We start from the raw sequence: 17,692 nt of genomic DNA, 5'->3' as shown, positions 1-17,692 counted from the left end.
TCTACATGGTATCAGAGCTAGTTCAAATCTAGTGGATTGTACACGATTTTATTTGCAGGTATAGATCATCAGGAGGCATAGAAAGAAGCAATGGATCATCTCTCTCAGCCCACAAAACTCGTTCTAAATCCTTTCAATTACTTCGAATGGAAGACAGAGATCACTCTACTCCTCCGAAGCAAAGGGCTTTACAGGGTAACAATGGGAATAGAGACTAAACTGATTTCTGCAATGGAGAAGATCAAGTATTTCAATAAATTAGATGAAGAAATTGGGATGATATGCCTATAAATTTCTAGATAACTCCTCTTTCGTGTCAGCGGAGCCACTACTCCCGATGCGGTCTAGACCACATTAGAAGGACTATTCAGCAAGCAGGATGAAATGAGAGTGCATCAACTAGAGAATGAACTCATATCCCTCAGTCCAACTCATTTCAGAAACCTACAAGAATACTTCACCAAGTTTAAATCCCTCCTCGTTTTACTTGATTCATGTGGAGTCAATAAAGAGGAAGATCAACTCATCCTTTCGATTCTCTTGAAATTAGGCCCAGAATATTCTGTATTTGTATCGTCTTTTCAAGCATCTAAATTGACTCAGGAAAAATGGAAAATTCTTCCATTGAATGACTTCATTGTAGGATTGACTCAAGAGCAAGCCAAGTTAGTCCAAAATGGGTAGCATCAAGCGTTCAAAGAACAAAGCACTTGCGGCTACTGATGCTCCAAAGAGCAATGGAAGAGACAAGCAAAAAGGGAAGGGTAAATTTAATGAATCGAAGAAGGAGAGACCCATACAATCTTCAGAGAGCTCTTCTTTGCCTAAGGATAAGAAGAAGAAGGAAAGAACACTTTGCAGCTACTATTCCAAAGGTTTACATCCTGAAGAAAATTGTATGAGGAAAACAATCGATGAGATGGTAAGCAATTGCAGCAGCGCAATCTCACCGTGCCCGAGAATGCAAAGAAGAAGGATGACAACAGAACGGGAGATGGGAGAGGGAGAGCATGAGATGGTCATGCTTTAATGGCTGTCACATCCACTCCATCAGCTTGGATCCTTGATTCAAGTGCATCGAACCATATGGCTGCATCAAAAGATGAATTTTCCTCCATCAAAGAAAGCACCAGATCCCCAATTTACTTGGGAGATGCCACACCCGCAAAGGCGTGCGGAGAAGTAATTGTAGATTTTGAAGGGGGCTGCTTCACAAATGTGCTTTATGTTTCCTCGTTGTCTGCAAATCTTCTCTCAATATATTAGATCACTCATTCCGGCTCTGGAAGGAAGGTGGAGTTCACTCTGGACTCCGCAGCGATTACCGACACTTCCACGGGCTCACAGCTTTCACATGGAATTGCAGATCACGGTTCTCGTTCTTATTTCTTCTCCAACTTTGTTCCTAAATCTATTAGCATTGTATTTCTGTCACAATCTAATGATATCAGTAGGTTATGTCATGAAATATTTGGCCATCTAAACTATAAGTACTTGCATCAACTCAGCAAGGAAAACATGGTAGAAGGATTGGCTGCTATTAAATTCACAAGCGGTGTATGTCAAGGATGCATTCCTGGCAAGCATCCAAAGCAAAAGTTTGACAAAGGGAAGGCACAAAGAGCTTCTTCACCTCTTGGGCTAATTCATAGTGACATCATGGGCCCTTTCCCGCAATCTTCAATCAGTAAGGCTCAATATGTACTCACCTTCATAGATGATTTCTCTCGCTTTACTTGGGTATTTTTCTGAAATTAAAATTGGAAGTATTTGAATGCCTTATATAATTTAAAGCACTTGTTGAGAATGAGTCTGGGTGTAAGATTAAGATACTCCGTAATAATGATGGGGGGGAGTATGTCAACAAAGATGTGCAGCAACTTTGTATTGATGCAGGTATACAGCTACAACACACAGTGCCATATACACCACAGCAGAATGGTGTCATGGAGAGGAAAAATCAGTCGTTAAAAGAGATGGCCAATTATATGCTACAGTCCAAATCATTAGCTCCTAAGCTATGGGTTGAAGCTATTAATTGTGCAGCATACATTCGGAACCACATTCCTCACAAAGCACTCAAAGGCGCCACTCCATTTGAATGTTGGACCAGTAAGAAACTGAAAGTGTCGCACTTTCGCATTTTTGGTTCATGAGCATAGGCTCACATTCCGACAAATTAGAAGAAGGCTTTGGAGACTCAAAGTGTTGAATGTATCTTTGTTGGATATCCTGACAATGTTAAAGGATATAGATTGCTAGACTCTCACACTGAAAAGTTCCTTGTAGCTCGAAGTGTGAAGTTTGAAGAAGAATCACTGCATGATTTTTCAGCAGACCCTACCGAGGAACCGCTTGTTGCCACTGATGAGGAGTCGAAACTTCTTGGAGCACTTCAGAGCAGCCATCAGAGAAGCCTCTTGGGTCTGATTTAGAGGATGAGGAGCAGGTCATGGCTACTCCAATTCAACTGCCAACTTGGGCAAAGAAAACCCTGCAAGATGCGAGTGAACTAATCGGTGATCCTATGGATGCGAGAAGGACTAGATCACAGTTTTCTGGGGCTCCTCAAGCCTTGGCTGCCACCGAACCATTACTTCCCATACATTGCTATATGACACTTGGTTTAGATCCACAGTCACAGTTTGAGGTTGCTGGAAACCTGCTTTGGGAGGCTGCCATGGATGAAGGGTATCCTGCTCTCATGGAAAACGACACATGGGACTTGGTTCCACTTCCGAAAGGAAGAAAGCTTGTTCGATGCCGATGGATATGTCAAACAAATATTGTTGCAGATGGTGAGATCAGCAAGTACAAACCCCAACTTGTTTCAAAAGGATACTCACAGGTACATGGCATAGACTACACAGAGACATTTGCACCTATTGCAAAAATGGACTCCATTCGACTAGTTTTAGCCATTGTTGCTTCTCACAGATGGGAATTTCATCACATGGATGTGAAGAGTGCATTTCTTTATGGATATCTCAAGGAGGAGATATATATGGAGCAGCCACATGGATACATTCAGAACTCTTCTCTCGTTTGCAAATTAAAGAAGTCTTTGTATGGCTTAAAACAGGCTCCCAGAGCCTGGTATGCAAAGATGGATTCTTTCTTGCTTTCCATTGGATTCATTTGATACAAATCTGATCTGAATGTTTATTCGCTGCAACATGATGATTCCCTTTTTCTGATATTACTTTATGTAGATGATTCACTGATGACAAGGAACCTTACCTCAGCTATTGTTTCGGAAAAATCAACATTGCACGATTGATTTTCCAAGACAAATTTGGGAATGTTTCACTACTTTCTTGGTCTTGAAGTTTCTCAGTCTACTTCAAGGATCAAGATGGCACAGTCTAAGTATGCATCAAATCTACTTGTCCGCTTTCAGATAACAGAATGCAAGCCAGCAGCATCTCCCTTTCTTTCGGGGATCAGATTTGAGGATGCGGGTACTACATCTTTGTTGGACAATACACTGTATCGACAGTGGGTTGGGAGTTTGTTGTACCTTACTCACACCTAAACTGATATATCTTTTGCAGTAGGAGTTTGTTCTAGATATATGCAGGAGCCCCATGAGCTTCACTAGAAAGTTGCAAAGAGAATCCTTAGATATGTGAAAGGTACTTCCAATTTTGGTATCTTTTATGCTGCAATTTGCCCACTTTCACTGATTGGGTACACAAATTTTGATTGGGCTGGCGATGGTACATACCGCAAGTCCACCTCTGGTTATGTTTTCAGCTTTGGTTCAGGGCCTTTTTGTTGGTCTAACAAGAAGCAATCCACAATTTCTTTATCTACAGTCGAGGCAGAGTATAGAGGTGCAGTGAATGTAGCTACACACTCTGTTTGGTTGTAGGGGCTTCTCTCCGAGTTTGGTATTCAGTGTCCACTTCTGACTATCATATTTTGTGACAATCAGGGGTCCATTCAGATATTGATTGATCTAGTTCAGAGGCAGAGGACCAAGCACATCGAGATTCACATGCATTACATCCACGGATTGATCCGTGACCGAGTCATATCACTGCAATACTGCCCCACTGAGCAGCAAGTTGCAGACATCTTCACCAAGTATTTCACTGAAAAGAAATTTTCAGAACTAATAGTTATGCTTGGAGTGGTGGAGATAGCTAAGTAGGCCCTTATGGCCACTTATTCCTTTTTTCCTCTTTTGGGGGGGGTTTTCCCACAAGGTTTTCCCTCTTTCTTCATTTTATGAGGATGTTTTATTTATTGTACCTGAGTACCTAACATGGCATCTTGGCCGGGACTTAGTTTAGATAAGTAAGTTAGGATGGGGGGGGTGTTGGAATATAATCCAAACATCTACATTTATTTTATAGCCTAAGTATCCTTGACTTAGCCACATGCACTAAAAATCATGTTCACACTTCGTTTTTGGTAAACTAGCTCGCTAGACCAAATTTCCCTTGTTTTTTGCCTTTAAAGGTTTAATATTATGGAAATATTGGTCCAACCACTTTCCTAAACCATTTAGACATCTAAGTGCTTGTTCGATGCCGATGGAACTATCGAACAAATATTGCTACAGATGGTGAGATCAGCAAGCACAAACCTCTACTTGTTGCAAAAGGATACTCACAGGTACATGGCATAGACTACACAGAGACATTTGCACCGGTTGCAAAAATGGACTCCATTCGACTAGTTTTAGCCATTGTTGCTTCTCGCAAATGGGAATTTCATCACATGGATGTGAAGAGTGAATTTCTTTATGGATAACTCAAGGAGGAGATATATATGGAGTAGCCACATGGATACATTCAGAACTCTTCCCTTATTTGCAGATTAAAGAAATCTTTGTATGTCCTAAAACAGGCTCCAAGAGCCTGGTATGCAAAGATGGATTCTTTCCTACTTTCCATTGGATTCGTTTGATGAAAATCTGATCTGAATGTTTATTTGCTGCAACATGATGATTCCATTTTGCTGATAGTACTTTATGTAGATGATTTACTGATGACAGGGAACCTTACCTCAGCTATTGTTTTGGAAAAATCAACATTGCACGATTGATTTTCCATGACAGATTTGGGAATGTTGCACTACTTTCTTAGTCTTGAAGTTTCTCAATCTACTTCAAGGATCAAGATGGCAATGTCTAAGTGTGCATCAAATCTACTTGTCCGCTTTCAGATGACAAAATGCAAGCTAGCAGCATCTCCCTTTCTTTCGGGGATCAGATTTGAGGATGCGGGTACTACATCTTTGGTGGACAGTACACTATATCGACAGTTGGTTGGGAGTTTGTTGTATCTTACTCACACCTGACCTGATATATCCTTTGCAGTAGGATTTTGTTCTAGATATATGCAGGAGCCCCATGAGCTTCACTAGAAATCTGCAAAGAGAATCCTTAGATATGTGAAAGGTACTTCTAGTTTTGGTATCTTTTACGCTGCAATTTGCCCACTTTCACTGATTGGGTACACAAATTTTGATTGGGTTGGCGATGGTACAGACCGCAAGTCCACCTCTGGTTATGTTTTCAACTTTGGTTCAGGGCCTTTTTGTTGGTCTAGCAAGAAGCAATCCACGATTGCTTTATCTACAGTCGAAGCAGAGTATAGAGGTGCAGTGAATGCAGCTACACACTCTATTTGGTTGCAGGGGCTTCTCTCCGAGTTCGGTATTCAATGTCCACTTCTAACTATCATATTTTGTGACAATCAGGGATCCATTCAGATATCGATTGATCCAGTTCAGAGGCAGAGGACCAAGAACATCGATATTCACATGCATTACATCCGCGGATCGATCTGTGACCAAGTCATATCACTACAATACTGCCCCACTGAGCAGCAGGTTGCAGAAATCTTCACCAAGTCTTTCACTGAAAAGAAATTTTCAGAACTGAGAGCTATGCTTGGAGTGGTGGAGACAGCTGAGTAGGCCCTTCTGGCCACTTGTCCCTTCTTTCCTCTTTTTTTTTGGGGGGGGAGGGTGGGTTTCCACAAGGTTTTCCCTCTTTCTTCATTTTATGAGGATGTTTTATTTGTTGTACCTGAGTACCTAACATGGCATATTGGCCGGGACTCAGTTTAGAGAAGTGAGTTAGGATGGGAGGGGTGTTGGAATATAATCCGAACATCTACATTTATTTTATAGCTTAAATATCCTTGACTTAGCCACATGCACTAAAAATCATGTTCACACTTCGTTTTTGGTAAACTAGCTCGGTGGACCAGCTTTCCCTTGTTTTTTGCCTTTAAAGGCTTAATATTATGGAAATATTGGTCCAACCACTTTCCTAAACCATTTAGACATCTAAGTGCTTGTTCGATGCCGATGGATCTATCAAAAAAATATCGCTGCAGATGGTGAGATCAGCAAGTAAAAACCTTGACTTGTTGCAAAAGGATACTCACAGGTACATGGCATAGACTACATAGAGACATTTGCACCTGTTGCAAAAATGGACTCCATTCGAATAGTTTTAGCCATTGCTGCTTCTCACAGATGGGAATTTCATCACATGGATGTGAAGAGTGCATTTCTTTATGGATATCTCAAGGAGGAGATATATATGGAGCAGCCACATGGATACATTCAGAACTCTTCCCTCGTTTGCAAATTAAAGAAATCTTTGTATGGCCTAAAACAAGATCCCAGAGCCTGGTATGCAAAGATGGATTCTTTCCTGCTTTCCATTGGATTCATTCAATGCAAATCTGATCTGAGTGTTGAAATGTTGCAACATGATGATTCCCTTTTGCTGATAGTACTTTATGTAGATGATTCACTGATGACAGGCAACCTTACCTCAACTATTGTTTCGGAAAAATCAACATTGCACGATTGATTTTCCATGACAAATTTGGGAATGTTGCACTACTTTCTTGGTCTTGAAGTTTCTCAGTCTACTTCAAGGATCAAGATGGCACAGTCTAAGTATGCATCAAATCTACTTGTCCGCTTTTAGATGACGGAATGCAAGCTAGCAGCATCTCCCTTTCTTTCAGGGATCAGATTTGAGGATGCATGTACTACATCTTTGGTGGACAGTACACTGTATCGACAGTTGGTTGGGAGTTTGTTGTATCTTACTCACACCTGACCTGATATATATTTTGTAGTAGGAGTTTGTTCCAGATATATGCAGGAGCCCCATGAGCTTCACTAGAAAGAAGCAAAGAGAATCCTTAGATATGTGAAAGGTACTTCCAGTTTTGGTATCTTTTATGCTGCAATTTGTCCACTTTCACTGATTGGGTAGACAAATTTTGATTGGGTTGGTGATGATACAGACTGCAAATCCACCTCTGGTTATGTTTTCAGCTTTGGTTCAGGGCCTTTTTGTTGGTCTAGCAAGAAGCAATCCACGACTGCTTTATCTACAGTCGAGGCAGAGTATAGATGTGCAGTGAATGTAGCTACACACTTTGTTTGGTTGCAGGGGCTTCTCTCTGAGTTTTGTATTCAGTATCCACTTTCGACTGTCATATTTTGTGACAATTAGGGGTCCATTCAGATATCGATTGATCCAGTTCAGAGGCAGAGGACCAAGCACATCGAGATTCACATGCATTACATCCACGAGCTGATCCGTGACCGAGTCATATCACTGCAATACTGCCCCACTGAGCAACAGGTTGCAGACATCGTCACCAAGTCTTTCACTGAAAAGAAATTTTCATAACTGAGAGTTATGATTGGAGTGGTGGAGACAACTGAGTAGACCCTTCTCGCCACTTAGCCCTTTTTTCCTCTTTGGGGGGGGCGGGGAGGGTTCCCACGAGGTTTTCCCTCTTTCTTCATTTTATGAGGATGTTTTATTTATTGTACCTAAGTACCTAACATGGCATCTTCTAGAAAGTGCCATAATATCAAGCTTATCCATGGGAGAATATATATTGAATAGCCCAATGTTTTCCATTCCAATGGGTGGTGTTGATGTTGTACTAGGAGTCCAATGGCTACAATCCTTGGGTATAATAGCTTTTAATTTTCAAGAACTTTTTATGAAATTTTCTTCTGAAGGAAAGGAAGTTGAATTAAGGGGTATCACAGGGAAACCAAGAAAGATAATTGGCTCCAACGGGATGACAAAGCTTCTAAAGAAAGAACAATGAGGCATAATTGCACAATTATGTTCGCTAATTGTTCCCACATCGAAATCATCTATTCCTGCAGATCTCCAAAAAGTCTTGGACAATCATTCCAAGGTATTTGAGACTCCCAAAGGTCTCCCACGTATTCTTGATCATGATCATGCTATTCATTTGATTCCAAGAAGTGTTCCTCCAAACATCAGGCCTTATAGATATCCATATACCCAAAGGAGTGAAATTGAGCATATGGTTGCAGAAATGGTAGAGCTTGGTATAATTATCCAACCAAATTTGATAAACAAAGCAAGGGATGAATGGAAGAATGGCGAAGCAGAGTGGGAAAGCATTCAAAAGTTGTTGAAGGTTCGAGTTCCAACAATATTACCAAAACTTGATAAGGAAGGAAAAATCATATTAAAACCTGAAGCATTCACAGAACCGAGAAATCGACAGCTACGAAATCGATCAATTTCAGAGTATCTCATCAAGTGGAAGAACTTACCGCTGAAGATTCCACATGGGAGGACAAGAATTTTGTACAAAAGCGTTAAGAACTACTCAAGCGTTGAGGACAACAATTTTTGAAGGAGAGGGGCATGTTAGTTCCCTATACTACTAGTGTAACCCCTATTGTTATTAGTACAACCCCCTTATTATATTGTTGTGCCCATGTAGTCCCCATATTGTTATTATTGTGCCCCATAGAAGCCCACTATTGTTATTATTGTGCCCTTACATTATTATTGTTATGTTGGCTTTGATTATATTATGACCCCATAGACTCCTATATATAGAAAGGAGGTCTTGTCATTTGTATCATCCAAGAATTGTTTATTTGTGTAATGTAAAGGAGGTTTCCCCCTCGAAGAGGCTTATTTCTAAGGCGTTCATCTATCTTTTCTATCTTTTTGTGAATTGGTTTCATAACAGATTCCCCCTTAAATCAAGGGATTTGGTCCCCCTAACCATTTTAGCATGTTTTAAAGCTACCTTCCTTCGGAAATACGCCCCTCCTCATGCTTTCCTCGTGGCTAATAGTTCACATAGGTTGTCTTGAGTCATTTTTGTTATTTTAGGCCTCCCTTTAGCTTTTCTTAGCCTTTTCTAGTTTTTCACTAGTTTTTTCCTAGTTTTCTAGATTTGGCAATTTACATATAACCACCTCCCTTTGGGATTAGAGGTTTGATTGCTCATGTATTACTACTGTTCATTAATTTAATACATTGACTTTATGGAGCAAATTATTTCTCTCCTCTCTTGAATATCAACAAATTACTTGTGTTAAATTTAACTAGAATTCTAGATCTGTCGGAGTTTCTGCATGAATTCTACAGATTGGTATGTTGATGTATTTGGTTAACAGGGGGTTGAAGATTTGTTTTGTTGTAAACACCTTAAGCCAGTTCCAGGTAGAACCGAGACACGAACATTGGATTATAGAAAAGCGCATTTTGAGATATTTATATGGTACAGTAAACTATGGCTTGAGATATGCTGCAAACAAGGATGTATAGCTTCAGCGATATACATAGTTGATTGGGAAGGAAGTATTCAAGATAGCAAGAGCACCTCAGGAGTATGCTTCAGTGTGGGATCTACTATGATATCGTGGATGACCAGGAAGTAGAGGTTGATTTCACTCAACACTACTAAAGCAGAGTACATCCTAGCCAATGAGGCTTGTACCGAAGCAATATGGCTATAAAAGTTGTTTGCAGGATTGTTTGGCCAAGAGTTGGAACCGATGGTGATACACTGCAATAATCAAAGTTGTGTGAAGCTTTCAGAGAATCATGTGTTCCATAACATATCAAAGCATATTGAGATCAAGTACCACTACATCTGTGGTGTGATGCAGAGGAGAACAATAAGGCTCAAGTACATCTCCATCGATGAGCAGACAATTGAAATTATAACAAAGTTGTTGCCAAGGGACAAGTTTGTGTACTTCAGAGATAAGCTTTGTCTCTGAGGCTCGTGGAGATCACTCCTCTCATCAAGAGGGAGTGATGATTCATCTGCGACACAAATGGACATTCTCTTGAAAGGGAGAATGGGTCCAAGAGACCTATAGGGCTCAACAGAGAGTGTTGAGTGAGTGTCCCTTAGAGGAGGACCCCGATCACACACCAAAAATGGAGTGAGGTCCTGAACAATGATCACACACCAGGTATGGTAGAGTGAGGTCCTGAACAATGATCACACATTGGAAGGGTGGAGTCAGGTCTTGGACCTTGATCACACACCAAATAGGGTGGATTCAGGTCATGTTCAACATTTGGACCCAATCACAAACCAGGTAGGGGTTGAGTGAGGTCTTGGCCCAAAGTGCTCACCGGGAAGGGTGAGTGAGTGCTTGTTAGTTGAGGGTCCCAATGTGTTGGCCTAGGTAGTGGCCATGGGATTCGAGGACCGATCACTCTGGAGGAGTGAGTCCTCATATGTTGATGGCATTGCCATGGGCTTGGTACCACCCTGAATATGGCCACTAGCAGATAGTGATGATAGATGATGATGTTGGTAATTATGTATAACCTTTTTTTAGAGAAATTTGTTCAATTTGAGAACATTTATGACAGTGATTATGAATACCTCCTTAGTTAAGAGGGAGTGTTGAATTTGTAACTATGGTCAGTCTTGATAATGTACTTTTGGTCACTTGACATAATGATATTTATCATTGTAAAACATATTTATAAATGCTTGAGCCAAAGGAAGATTTATTTTGAGTCAAAGTCCCATTGTGACTTTTAAAATATGTAAATTTGATTTTTTGAAGTAACTTAGTTAAGAGGGAGTGTTGAATTTGTAACTATGGTCGGTCTTGATAATGTACTTTTGGTCACTTGACGTAATGATATTTATCATTGTAAAACATATTTATAAATGCTCGAGTCAAAGGAAGATTTTTTTGAGTCAAAGTCCCATTGTGACTTTTAGAAGATGTAAATTTGATTTTTTGAAGTGAATTTTTTTGCTCCAAAAGTGACAAGTCAACATCCCTCCAAGTCAAGGCACGTCCATTCACCCTAGACAAACTACTATATCAAGGCAGCTCGAGCTCCTCATTTGGACAATTCATATTCCTCTCTCAACACAATTTATGGGCAAGTGAGTGAAGGGCAAGGAGGACAAAGAAGGTTGAATTTTATCTCTTCTATCTCTGTCTAGCAACTCGCACATGTAAATGAATCTCTCATTTTCTCTCTTCTATCTCTCTCTAGCAACTCACACATGTGAAGGAATCTCTCTCTCTGTGATTCACAGTTTCTGGGGCCATTGTTGCAGGGGGGGGCAACATTTTTTGGGCTACTGGGGCAGCTACTTCAGGTCCGAAATTCTGGGTAACTGGCTATTTCAAAAGGGTCGAAATTCTAAAAGTGCAAGATCAGTTTGGGTGACTTGAGTTAGAGGAGACGACCAAGTTTGACAATGGGTCTAGGTGTGTCTCATTGAACAAGAAGAATTTCTCTATTGAAAAGGTTGTTGAGTTTTTCCCCGTAGTGGGTTTTCCCAGGGTAAATCTTGTTTCTCATTTGTGCATTATGATATCTATTGTCCATTGTTCTTTATTGTTGAATTTCTGAATTATAATTGGTGAATGGTATATTAGAACAAGTTAAAAGAATATCTGCATCAAAAGTAATTATCAAAATTTTAGAAATATTGTGCTAACCCTACTTGCACTAGAAAATCAACAAATAGTTCATCAATTGACCATTTATGCTCGTGTTATAGGAAACTTAAATGACCCCTATTATATAGGCAAAGAGTTGAGCATGAATTGGACAAAGGCTCTGAGAATGTGACCACTAAAGCTTTTAGTTGAGCATCTATATCTCTCATTTTCATAATGTGTTCAAGTACTCCCTTACTAGCTAGCGCCTTCTCGAAAATTACATATTGTTGTTCAAGAACATTAATGAATTCCTTTGCTTAGAGCATTCTGTTATAGAACCTCGAATATCTTTTTCAACATGGTTCTTGGTGAACATTAAACTTAAGTGACAAGTTCATTCCCACCGCTCATATAAGGCCCTCTGCTAACGCACAAGATTTCGTAGGGACGGGTGGTTTATTCTCATGGAATGCCAAATCTAAGTCCATGCACCCTAATGTAAGGAGAATTTTCTCCTTCCAGTCCTCAAAATTATCACCAATTAACATTGGAACACGAGATGATTCATTAGACATAATTGTAGATGGAATAACTACAAAATTAAACAAAAAGATGATATGATTCATATATGACCATAATTTAGATTATTAACCCATGTTAATAATACTAAAAGAAAAATAGTGTGTCATCATAATCCTCCTATGGGCCAAGATTACAATACGCCATTTTATTTGCTCAATAATTTTATAATGCAACTAATAGATCTAACATCAATAGGGAGATGACCCAGTGCACAATATTACAATACACCATTTTATTCTCTCAATAATTTGTTAATGCAGCTAATGGATCTAACATCAGTAGGGAGATGACCCATTACCTGTAGGAATTCAGAATCATCTCTAATTTGATGCCTAATTTATCATCACATTCCCATTAATCCAAGCATTATGATTTCCTCCCTATGAGGCCAAGACACATCATTTTCATTATTTAATTGCAATTTTGACGTTATTCAGTAATATAGTCACTTGCATCCAATATGTGCTTTATACTTTATCATTGATTTAAGATGTTGTGTCTACTCTATGAGCCAATTAAATGTTACAAGCATACAATAGAATCAAGGATTAAGAAATTATATATATTGGCTAATCTTGAGGTCAATGCATCAAAACGATTAAAAATTAGTATGCATTAGCTAATCATAATGTCAATGCATTAATTTTAAACTTATAGGATCAAAATATATATAATAAACATGCGTAAATAACAATTGAATGGTCCTATCAAAAATAATGCATATCACGATATTCATTCATGTGCATATTATGCATCATGATGCATAACTATAAAACATTAAAGTTGTATTATGTTATCTTGAATAAACTTAAAACAAGGTATGCATGTTTGTCATGATACATGAAAAAACATATAAATATCTATTTTTCTTGATACCATGTTCAAATAATGTTCTAACATCCATTAACTATCAATTACAGTTCTGATATATGCATAATTCATAATTGTCAGTTATAATTTTACCACATATATGCACAATGGATACATGTTGTCATGAAATGCATATACCCATTGGTTCCTTTGATATTATCATGTTTAACATACTAAATTGTCACCATATATCATCATTAAATAACTCAAATCGTGTTGAAAAATCTTCATATGTATATATTAAAACTCGTACTAAGACGAGCCTTGAACCACTTACTTTAGAGCCACTTTTAACTACACATAAACCTGAACTATCAAAAGCAGGACCACCTGCACCTAAACCACACAAAGTAAGACCACCAACTCTAGAATATCAACCCACTCCTACATCAACAATTGTTATGGGACTATCACCCCCTCCTCCTTGGCCTAATTCCCACAAAAGTGCCACTTGTCTTGGCTCCTTGAGAGACAAGATCACCAATACCTACACCTATAGCCTCCCCTATCTTAAGCCATCAGATAGGGAAACCTATATAATCAAATGATCTTGAGCCAAACAAGCAAAGCATGGATTCAAATATTGAGATATTGAACCTTTTATTGCTTGACACCATCATCGATAGTGCAAATATAAAAGTGGGGAAGAATTTTTCGCTTCAAATCCACCTCCACAAACTTTTGGATTATTGGTAACCATTGAGAATAAGGACTTCACCAAAACATTTTGCAAATGTCTCAATGAAAGGACACATCATTATCAGGAAAGGCTAGAAATTCTAGCCAAAGTGGGTAGTTGGCCTAAGTTCTAACCACAATCCTCTTGCTTAAAATCCATCGTCCATGATTGCACATAAGCAAGGGATCCAACAATATTCCAAGTACCAAATTGTATGACTAGTGCACATAGTGGAAAACCTGGACCCAAGTAAGAAATCAAGGAAATCCCCTTTGTCTCCTAGTTTAACAAGCACCATTTGTGAAATGCATCCTTATATAGCATTTGACATTAAAAAGTGAAGAAAGAAATAAGAATCACCCCTCTTATTTCCAAGTGCATATATCCCTCAAAAGACTCTTTGTTATTACTAATTAGGAAGGAAGGTTAAGAATTTGACCTTCCCGAGGAGCTTTGTAAGAATATCGATGCCTTGCTCATCGGTCCCAATATGATGGAGCCTTATTGCTCCCCATTGTAGCATATCCAGGATAAAGTGGTACCTGATATCAAAATGCTTGGAGCGATCATGAAACAAGGGATTCTCAGAAAGACGAATCCCACTCTGGTTGTCACAGAGGATCACAGTGGTATCCAACACATGTCCAAACAGCTCACTAAAGAGCTTCCTCAACCAGACAGTGCCACAGGAGGCCAAACTAGCAGCAATTTATTCAGCCTCAGCGGTGCTTAAAGCAACTGACTTATGCTTCCTGCTCATCCATGATATTAAAGCAAAACCTAGAGAGAAGCAACATCTTGATGTGCTTTTGCGATCCACCACACTGCCAACTCACTCTGCATCAAAGTAACCATGAAGCCTTACATTCTCGGCAGTGTATCTCAGTCCATAAGTGATTGTGCCCTGGAGATATCTCAAGAGATTCTTGGCAGCAATCCAATGTATATGACGAGGCTCGACCATAAACTGACTCGATCTGTTCATACAAAACATATGTTCGGACAGTACTCAGAAGGATTTCCCAAATCAGCGCTGACAACACTTCTGCACAACTTCTTGAAGTTAAGTTCCATCGGAGTAGTCACAGACTTGCAGTCCACCATCCCAAATCTTTCAAGTAGCTTCACAACATATTTTCCTTGAGAAAGGGAAATCTCCTCTGGCTTTTGCCAGACCTCCAACCCTAGGAAGTAATGTATCAGTCCTAGGTCCTTCATATCATATTCGGAAGCCAACTCTCTAATACATTAATGAATAAGAGGGTCTGCACCTGTCAGAAAGAGATTGTCCACATAGAGAACCAAGATGAGAGGTCTATCATTCTCAACCTTAAAGTAAAGGTTCAGATCAGCTTCACTTCTTGTAAATCCCAGCGTCATCAGATAGTTATCGATCCTCTCATACCAAGCCTGGGGTGCTTTCTTCAACCCATAGAAGGATTTCTTCAACCTGCATACATGTGTGTGACGATCTTGAACTTCAAACCCCTCAGGGTGTTCCACATAGACTTCCTCCTTAAGTGAACCATGCAAGAAGGCAGTCTTGATCCATTTGGTGTAGATTCCATCCTTGCGAGGCAGCAAGGGCTATAATCGAATGGATGGTGGTTTAGCGAGCAACGGGTGCAAATATCTCATCATACTCTACACCTTCCTCTTGAGAGAAGCCTCAAGCAACAAATTTGACCTTGGAACTTCTCAGCACTTCCATCAACACCATGCTTGATCTTGTAGAGCCATTTAGAGGTGACAACAAATTTGTCCTAGGGTCTAGGGACCACATCCCAAACATCATTCGTCATAATTGACTCGTACTCTTCGTTCATAGCATCCTTCCATACCTGCTGCTTCACAGCTTCTTCAAATGAGCAAGGTTCAAACTGAATAATGGTGTTCATAGTAGTTAAGTACCCTTGGTACCTATTAGGCTTCTTGCTTTCACGAAATGTCCCCCTTTGTGCAACATGTCTCTCGGCATCTTCGAGAGTTTCCCTCAGCCATGAGGGTCTCCTTTGGAGGAGGAGGACTCGTGAGGAGGAGGATCAATGGGATCCATCGGTTCGTCAACATCGGGCATCGGCGCATCCTGTGGATCTCCATGATTTCCTACATCTGCTTCTTTGTCCTTCCTTGGAATATGAAGGTTGCTAATCTTCCTTGGGGCAGCATCCTCATCGAAGGTGATAGCATGACTCAACTCTACTTCTCTTTGACCAGGCACATAGATTCTATATGCCTTAGAACTTTCACTGTAGCCCACAAAAGTTCCTTTCTTCCCAGATGCCTCCAATTTACTTCTCTTTTCTTTCGGCACGTGAAAGTATACAGGACTACCAAAAATTCTAAAATGAGAAACATCAGGTTTCTTACCCGTGAAAACTTCTTCTAGAGTTTTGGAGTCCAAAGCTTGATGAGGGCATCGATTTTGAACGTACACAGCGGTGTTGGCAACTTCTCCCCATAGGAACTTTGGAAGTCCTTGATCATGAAGCATGGCACAAGTAGCTTCTATAATGGAATGATTCTTCCTTTCAGCAACACCATTTTGCTTAGGAGTATATGCAATAGTAGTCTCCCTCTTAATGTCAGCGTCCCTACAATAGTCATTGAATTCATTTGACTCATACTTGGTTCTATTATCAGTCCTCAATATCTTGATCTTCTTCCCTATTTGATTTTCCACCAAGGCTTTGAAGGCACAGAACCATGAGAATATTTCATATTTCTTCTTCAAGAAATATATCCAAGTTTTGCGAGAGAAGTCATCCACAAATACAGCATAATATAAATATCCTCCTAACGATGTCACAGGCAACATACTAGATAGATAAGAATGAACCAATTGCAAAATGTCTGTGGTCTTGCTATCACTTGAGGGGAATGGTCCCCTTGTACGTTTTCCCTCAGCGCATCCCTAACATACACCTTCAAGCTCTATTTTCAATTCGGGCATACTTGTAACCATCTTCCTTGCATCGGGTAGAGCCTTATAGTGAAGATGAGAAAACCTCCGGTGCCATAGTTCGGATTGAAGAGATGTGTCGCAAGACATGGCTCCCAGAGGACTTCCAACTCGATATAAATTGTCAACCCTGAATCCAAGAATAAATGCTTCTTTCAAAAAAAAATTCAACACACATACCTTTCCATCGATGAATGCCACCTTGAATCCTTTGTCTTCCATCGCGAAGATAGACGCTAGATTCTTCTTTAGATCAAGTACATATAGTACTTCTTGAAGATAAATGGTGTTACCATTATTCAATTGAAAGGTAACATTCCCGACTCCCCTCACAAGATAGGTGGCATTGTCTCTAAGGATAATTTCCAAATTTGTATCCTTCTCTATTAGATTTGAAAGAGCTTTCCTTGTACCCGATGAAGTGCCTTGAGGCACCACTATCAATCAACCAATTTCCCAAAGTATCCAAAGGAAAGGCAGTAGAGAGGGCAGATATAAGATAAAATTCCTTTTGCTTAGAATTTACAACATTAGACTCATCATACTTGGAGTTTCTTGTTCTTTTAGAAGTTCGACCATTTCCAAGTTGAGTAGCAAAAGCATTCCTTTTCGCTTTGTTGTTTACCCTGCCATTCCTTTGATTTTTGGTGTTGCCCTGGAATGATTGTGATCATCATCATGAGATGTGTTCCTTCTATTTGGACACTCCCTGGCATAGTGACCAAACTTGTTGCAAATGAAGCATCTTCCCTTCCTTCCATTTTTGAATCTCGGCCTTCCTTGACTTTGCCTCTTTGAACCTGCATTGTTCTTCCTCTTGCCATGAGCGGAGAATGCGGTAGGATTATTCCTATTTGAAGGCCTCTATCGTTATTGAAAATAGTAGTGTT

The sequence above is a fragment of the Pinus tabuliformis genome, chromosome J, assembly GCF_031772625.1.
Source record: "Pinus tabuliformis cultivar Carrire ecotype Pingquan chromosome J, CPIR1, whole genome shotgun sequence".
NCBI lineage: Eukaryota > Viridiplantae > Streptophyta > Pinopsida > Pinales > Pinaceae > Pinus > Pinus tabuliformis.
This window is presented reverse-complemented; position numbering follows the sequence as displayed.